The following is a 7,948-nucleotide window of genomic DNA, read 5'->3' as shown; positions in this document are numbered from 1 at the left end:
GTGTTTACACTGAACAATTGTATGTTTAGTAGCTTTTTTTTTTTTATAAAATCCACCTATTTTTAGTGCGCAGGTTGTTAGTTTATCGCCAGTTTCCGCTGTAGGGCCATGTGTTTTAGAACGTGCGCTCGCTGAGGTAACCATAAAGTTGGATGAGTGAAGGACAGTCTATTTATTAGTTTTCGTATTTAATTGATATGATAAATAATTCACGCGCCTTGGCAGTACAATCTTCCTGTATGACGTCACGGGAGAAGACATGACGCTCTGTTACGCCGTCATATACCATCTACGCCACTTGAACATTATGTAGAACTCTCAGGCATGCAGGTTTCCTCACGATGTTTTCCTTCACCATTGGGACGTGTTCCTTGCAAGCCCTGCGAAGTGTTCCTGGTACTCTACTTATCGTTCGTCAATTATTAATAATCTATGAAATTCTGCACTACAGAGCACGGGTCTCCTCCCACTATGAGAAGGGGTTAAGGCCGTAGTCCACCACGCTGGCCTAGTGCGGATCGGTCGACTCCACATACTTTTGATAACATTATGTAGAACTCTCAGGCATGCGGGTTTCCTAACGATGTCTTCCTTCACCGTTGAAGCAAGTGATATTTTAATTACTTTAAACGTACTTGCGTGCTGGGATTCGAACTCGAAAGTGAAGTCGAGCTCATGCCCAATGCGCTATCACCATTTTTATGTAGTGTGCAATAATAGTGTATCCATTCGTTAATTCATTCACCAATATACTTATAACAGTACAGTGCTGGAATATAGGGCTAAAGGCTCATAACCAGCGGCGTGCATAGAGGGTATGCACAGGGTAAGCAGATGATATAAAATGAAGAAAATCGCAAATACGAGTTATAAATACTTAAGGGTAGGCTTTTTATAGCTCTTACAATGCCTATCCTTAAGTTTTTTACAACTCGTACTGGAGATTTTCTACAGTTTATATCATCTGCATACCCTGTGCATACACTCTATGCACGCCACTGCTCATAACCAATACACTGGGCTGGCAGGTGGGTAATCGCAGTAGTGGCTCAGAGAACGCTACTGCCAGTTAACCGTTATACTCCCTTAGTCACCTCGTACGACAGTCGTGGAAATTGTATGGGTGGTGACAACTGTACTCCGATCTAACGACACCACACACTTATCTTAATTTATATTATACTAGCTACAACCCGCAGTGAGCTCAAAGTCACTCACCGGGCGATTAAAAGAGCTATGCTAGGAGTATTTCTACGTGATCAAATCAGAAATGAGGAGATCCGTAGAAGAACTAGAGTTACCGACATAGCTCAGCGAGTCGCGAAGTTGAAGTGGCAATGGGCAGGGACTCGTAGAACCGATGGACGTTGGGGTCTTAAGGTGCTGGAATGGCGACCCCGCACCGGTATACGCAGCGTAGGTCGGCGCCCAACGAGGTGGACAGATGACCTCGGGCGAGTTGCTGGGAGCCACTGGAGGCAAGCGGCCCAGGACCGTGTAATGTGGAACTCCCTACAAAAGATCTATGTCCAGCAGTGGACGTCATTTGGTTAAAATGATGACGATGGTAATGATGACCCCGCGGTGTAATTAAGTCATTAGTTTGCTTTTTAGAACGATATTTGGTTTGAAAAAACGATTGTCCCTGCAAACCACTCTTCAAAATTTACTTTTTCCAAGACCAAAAGTAGCCAATATTACTCCCCGTCTTTTCAAATTACTCTATTCCAAAAATCAAGACGATCAGTTGCTTATCTAGGTCGTGAAAGAAGGGCAAACGACCAAAAAAACTTTTGCATTTATAATACTAGTAAGGATTATATGCGCTATAATGCCTAAGCATGACAAGTATGACAGTTAAAAGTTTATCCTTACTAATATTAGAAATGTGAAATAAGTTTGTTTGTCCTTCTTTTACGCCCCAACAAAGCAACTAATTAACTTGATTTTTGACATAAAGTTGTAAGAATGGAGAGTAACATAGGATATTTTTAATCCCAGGGAAACAAATGGTTCCCACGGGATTTATAAAAAACCGTAAACCGTAGCGAAAAAAACGGGCAACAGCTGGTTTTTAGTAAAAAGGAATTTCAAGTTTGAATTACACAACTATTTAAACATAAAATGCGCTGTATCTATGGGACAGATCGCTTTACGCTAAAGCCATGGTCGCCGTAGTCAGTGTAAAAATACCAGCGTAATTTGTTTTATAGGCCAATTTCAGAGACGATACACCCACCTTTGATGTTTACAGACAATCAATACATAATCAGCATTTAGATACACTGATTTATTTACTTTTTTAAATTCCCTAAGGGAGCATAGTGGGTCATGCTTCGGCTTCCCTTCTGGCGGGACCGAGTTTGATCCCTAACTATTAATAAGAGCAACTGCTTGACACGGTACAATCTGCCTTTCGAACCGTTGGTAGAGTCACAACAAATAGACAGAATTTATTTATTTATTGTTATTAGGTAATAACTAAAGGTAGATCTAAAGTCAAATGACAAGGTTGCTTGGAAGCATCCGGCTCCGCTTTCATCTCTCACAAGATAGAAAAATGAATTTTGAAATGTAAAATGTAAATTGTTAATGTTGGAAAAGAGCAAATGCTGAGTTTCTTGCCGGCTTCTTCTCGGTAGAATCTGCCTTCCGAACCGGTGGTAGAGTTAATACACACAGACAGACTTGACGTTTCAAAAGTGCTTATATTAGGCCTACTTGAAATAAATGAATTTTGAATTTTGAAAGTCAATGATCTATGAGTCAATCGAGAAGCTAGAATAGATTTGATGCTAACATAATAATCATCGTGACTAGCTTGTATACTGAGTTAGTAAGCTGTCATTATATTAGTTGATACATACATACATACATCCATCTTCACAAACTTTCTCATTTTTATTATTAGTAGGACGGTATGAATGCATTCATCGTTTTCCCACATGCCTTGCGATTTGCCAACTAAAACGATTTTATGCAGACGAAGTTGCGCGGGTCAGCTGGTTACACATATATTAATTGGATATTATGTAGACCCGTGCGCCAATGCTCGGAGAGTTTATAAGTGTGGGAGAAGACATAATTTTCTTCTGCGTCCTTTCTTCTGGGTGACCTGCCCTTGCTAGCTCTGCAGTTTACCTATTTTAGTGGAAGAGATTTTAGTGGAAGGGATTTTAGTGGTACCCTTTCAAAGCCGACAAAAACTACCTAAAAGAAACCTACTATCAGTAATTGAGAAGAAATTTCAGAAGTCGTAGACAGACTGGCTGAGTAAGATTCTTCAATAAACTACCAGTTGATATCTTGTAGATGTCTCTGAAGAAGTTCAAAGTTTGTGTGAAACGTAAGCTTATAGAAAAGTCCTATATAGTATTAAACCACAAAGATTCTTCTGCTTTTTGCTGCGTTGCGTTGTCCTTTAAGTCCGTAGATTTTATAGGCGTCTGTTGATATGTTTATAGGCGAAGGTTCTCCACATACCATCAGCTTGAATACAATTGAATTTTATTGTTTACTGTTTACACTTAGAAAGGCAGTTGGATAGTATGAAAATTAAGCTTAATTTGCTATACTTTGCGAACAGCAGGAGAATCTGTATGGTGTAATTTATAATTACTTCAATCCGTATACTCCAAACCAAACAGATCCTCGGCAATGTACCCTCTACGCACGTTTCGCTCCGAAACCGGAGCATCCTCAGGAGATGTTGACTTTACAATGATTTTAAGTTATTCATAAGCATTATTCATTAGTATAGCAAATTCGTAGGCCAACCTGTTGAGAAGCTCTGCTGAGGCCATCGAGCATTGTATTTAGGTCTCCCAGAGTCTCTGCCATTATGACTACATCGTCGGCAAACCGAAGTTGAGTGATGTACTCGCCGTTAATGTTGATGCCAAGTCCGTTCCATTCCAGAAGCTTAAAGACGTCCTCCAACGCAGCGGTAAATAGTTTCGGGGAGATAACATCTCCCTGTCGCACGCCTCGCTGCAATTGGATTGGTCTCGTAGTCTGATCCTGTATACGAACTGACATAGTGGCGTTTTTGTACAAACACTGCAACACTTGGATATACCGGTAGTCAATTCGGCATCTCTGCAGTGACCTAAACACAGCCCAAGTTTCCACCGAATCAAAGGCTTTTTCATAGTCCACAAACGCTAAGCAAAGTGGCCGGTTATACTCTTCAGTCTTCTGTATAACCTGCCGCAGCGTATGAATGTGGTCTATGGTACTAAAGCCCTTACGGAAACCGGCTTGTTCGGGAGGCTGGAAGTCATCAAACCTACGAGCGAGACGATTCGTAATGACTCTCGAAAACAGCTTGTAGATATGACTCAGCAGCGAGATGGGTCTGTAATTCTTCAACAAGGTATTATCACCTTTTTTGAAGAACAGAACCACCACACTCCTGTGCCATGCCTCTGGCGTTGTGCCTTGGTGAATAACGGAATCAAACAATCGCTGAAGGACTTTCAGCATCGGTTTTCCACCTGCCTTCAGGAGTTCTGCCGTTATTCCGTCATCACCCGGCGCCTTGCCATTTTTAAGCTGCTTGAGAGCCACACTAATCTCGTATAGGCTGACGTCTGGGATATCTTCGGTATAGTGTCGAGTTAATTTGGCTCTAGGATCCTTAGCCAAGTCTTCAACAGGCGTCTGTACTGTGGTGTACAACTGTCCATAAAAGTTCTCAACCTCACCCAAGATCTCAGGTTTGGAAGAGACAAGACTACCATTATTGGTCTTTCAGTCGCATCAACTGGCTCTGACCGATAGACAGATCTCTAGCGAACACTTTAGAGCCTCTGTTTTGCTCGATGGCATTTTTAATACGCTCTGTATTGAAGTGCCGCATATCACGAGTCTGTGATTTAGAGATCTGCCTATTAATCCGCCGGTAAGCGGACGCGTCTGCTATAGACTGTAGTCTCATCTCTTGCCTCTCCGTCATAAGCTTGAGTGTATTGGTTGAGAACCTATTGGCCTTGTTTCTACGGTGGGCCTTGTAGAATTTGGACCCGACTGTTTGGACAGTTTCCACCAGCCTGTTGTTCAAATCGTCCACAGTGTCGCAATCTGCTAGGCAACCGAACCGGTTCTGTAGTTCTAGTTGAAAGCTCTCGGGGTTTTGAATATGGGCACGAGTAGGCCGGAGTGTAGACTTCACCAGTCTGACTCTTTCAAGTTGAACGTTTATACTCAATGTGCCTCTTACCATACGGTGATCACTTCCGGTTTTAACCCTGTTGATCACAGAGACATCATTGAATACATGCCGTTTGGTCGACATGATGAAGTCGATCTCGTTTCTCGTGGAACCATCGGGGCTTATCCAGGTCCATTTCCTGTGTGGCCGCTTCTTGAAGAAGGAGTTCATCATATAAAGGCCCTCCTTCTCCATGAAGTCAGCCAACATTTGACCCCTGTGGTTCCGTTGCCCATACCCAAATTGCCCCACCCTCAACTCTGAACCAGTTCGCTCGCCAAGCTTCGCGTTGAAATCCCCCATCACAATATTGTAGTAGGTGTTCGAGGCATGTATGGCTTTTGAAATGTCCTCATACAAAACCTCTACATCCTCGTCTGGGTGTGCCGAAGTCGGCGCGTATACCTGTATGACCTTCAACGAATACCGTTTGGTAATTCTGAGTATAAGGTATGCTACCCTGCTCGACACACTTTCGACTTTTACAACATTGTTGACGAGAGACTTGTGGACGATAAACCCGACACCACCCTGTGACTGTTGGTCACCCTCCCGGTAGTAAAACAAGTTGCCGGATTCCAAGATTATCGAGTCCTCCCCCTCTCGCCGGACTTCAGACAATCCTATAATATCCCAGCGCAACTTGCTCACCACTTCTTCCAGCTCAATCACCTTTCCATCGGTCCTCAACGTGCGTACGTTGTATGTTGCCAGGTCAAGTCGTCGGGGTTGGCAGCGGAATCTCTGCCGGAGATTCTTAACACCCCTTGCCCCGCCGTTACCATAACCGCTGCCAGAGCCAGGAATAGCGGGGCCGCCAGGAACTAGGGGCTGTGGTTTTTTTCTCCTTCCCATTAAAGATATGCCCGATAATGACCACGCTGGGCAGGCGGGTTGGTCATCGCAGGGCTAGACTGATCGCCCCGGCGTCGCTGCTGCCCGACACCGGTCTGTGCCATTTGTTCAGCCTAGCCAATTCGAAGTGGTTATACCGCCACTTGTCGGTCGCCAGAGCCTCGTCGGTTAAACGGCAGGGTGCACCACGTGCAGGTGAGGTTGGCAATTTGGGAGGCTGACTGGTACTAGCCACACCCACTTACACCCCGACGATGACGATGAGCAAGACGAAGATTATGTCTAATGCTCATGTTCCGCTTCAACCAGTAATCGTTGAGAACACTGCACTCGAAATTGTTGACGAATACGTATACCTAGGACACACGATCCAGTTAGGTAGGTCCAATTTCGAGAAGGAGGTGAACCGCCGAATCCAACTCGGATGGGCAGCGTTCGGGAAACTCCGTGCCATCTTTTCGTCAGAAATCCCTCAGTGCCTGAAGACGAAAGTCTTCGAACAGTGCGTGTTGCCAGTGATGACCTATGGCTCTGAAACATGGTCGTTAACTATGGGCCTCATAAGAAGGCTTAGAGTCACTCAGCGGGCGATGGAGAGAGCTATGCTCGGAGTATCTCTACGCGATCGAATCAGAAATGTGGAGATTCGTAGAAGAACCAAAGTTACCGACATAGCTCAACGAGTCGCGAAGCTTAAGTGGCAATGGGCCGGGCACATAGTTCGGAGAAAGGATGGACGTTGGGGTCCCAAGGTGCTGGAATGGCAGCCCCGTACTGGTAAGCGCAGCGTTGGTCGACCCCCAACGAGGTGGACAGACGACATTAAGCGCGTCGCAGGTAGCCGTTGGATCCAAGCGGCTCAGAATCGTGGAACTTGGAACTCCCTACAAAAGACCTATGTCCAGCAGTGGACGTCTATCGGTTGATGTGATGATGATGATGATGATGATAGCAAATTAAGCTTAATTTTCATAATATATATGTGTAATAATAAACGGGTGTAAACTTCTCCTATTCCATGTTTCGTGCTTCAGCAGGTGGACACCTTAATTATATTCCTTGATATAATCGGGGGATATAATTTTTGTCTCCTGCCCGTTCTGGCTCTACAGGGGATATAATTTTTATCTCTTGCCTAAGCTACCCGTACTGGGGATTCAAAGATTAGTCCAACTTTTGAAATCTACTGTCAGATTAATATTTTTTTAATAAGTAGGTAAAAAAAAAACACTCTTCACGTTCAATCGTTTTATTCTTTGGCATAGATTTTTTGGCATTCGTTTAATTATATTTACATTTATATAATGATAATGATAATATCCTTATTCTTAACTACTTAATATAGTACAAAATTTCATATTTTTATTCAAGTGTTTCTACTTAGACTAGGATGAAAATCAAATTTGTAATTTAAAATGCATACAAAAATATCGGAACTGGCAGGATTAGAATCTGCGACTCTCCGGCAATCGCGGCCTGAGCGGTTTGCCATCTAAGCTACGGTTTTTTATCAGTCTTATTGCAGTCCCTGTATCAGTCTTGTAGTGACTAAGAGCATTCGCTACAGTCGATATTATCGGGACTAAAAAAAGGCATACTAAATTCATTTAGGCATCGGTGGTGTGGGAACCGTAGCTTAGTTAGCAAAGCGCTCAGGATGCAATAGCCAGAGAGATTCTGCTTTTAATCCTGACAGTTCCGAAATATATGCATTTTAAATTTATACATTTGATATTACAAAATATATTTTAATTTACCCAGTTAATCAATGATGTTACAAATCATATGATTATAGTTAGCAAGCGTTACTTTGCGGAATTCCATGATTTATGATGAAGTCTACAAATCCGCACGTGGTCAGCGTGGTAGCGTTGCAAGAAT

Source organism: Pararge aegeria, chromosome 27 (assembly GCF_905163445.1).
Source record: "Pararge aegeria chromosome 27, ilParAegt1.1, whole genome shotgun sequence".
Classification (NCBI taxonomy): Eukaryota; Metazoa; Arthropoda; class Insecta; order Lepidoptera; family Nymphalidae; genus Pararge; species Pararge aegeria.
This window is presented reverse-complemented; position numbering follows the sequence as displayed.